The sequence below is a fragment of the Eurypyga helias genome, unplaced genomic scaffold (genome assembly GCF_000690775.1).
Source record: "Eurypyga helias isolate BGI_N326 unplaced genomic scaffold, ASM69077v1 scaffold2632, whole genome shotgun sequence".
NCBI lineage: Eukaryota > Metazoa > Chordata > Aves > Eurypygiformes > Eurypygidae > Eurypyga > Eurypyga helias.
Window position 1 is genome coordinate 17,590 of NW_010237666.1, and position 389 is coordinate 17,978.

Below are 389 nucleotides of genomic sequence, written 5' to 3' on the forward strand. Positions count from 1 at the left end.
ATCCCCCACCTCTACCATTTATGTCATGCTCAAGTCCCATACTATTCCATCAATTCTCACTTACTAGCTCCCCCTTTCCCTTCTCATCCAACACAGATACTGTTCCCTTAATCTGTGGACCCTATTGGCAAAATGTCCATAAAAATATCCATTAGTCCATGACTTCAGGTTCCATCAGGCATGGGGGTCACTCAGGACAGGAAGGGTGGAGTGTCACATGGGATCACTGGGTGCTGATGTCAGGTCACTGCTGCACTTCTGGCAAGGCCTGTCACCTGTAGGTTCAGGTGATTTCTGCCATAGCAATGCCAGCTGGATGGCCTTTACCTCTGCAAACTGACTGGATTCACCTTGGCCTTCAGCAGTCTCTGCAGCTTGTCGTGTGGGCC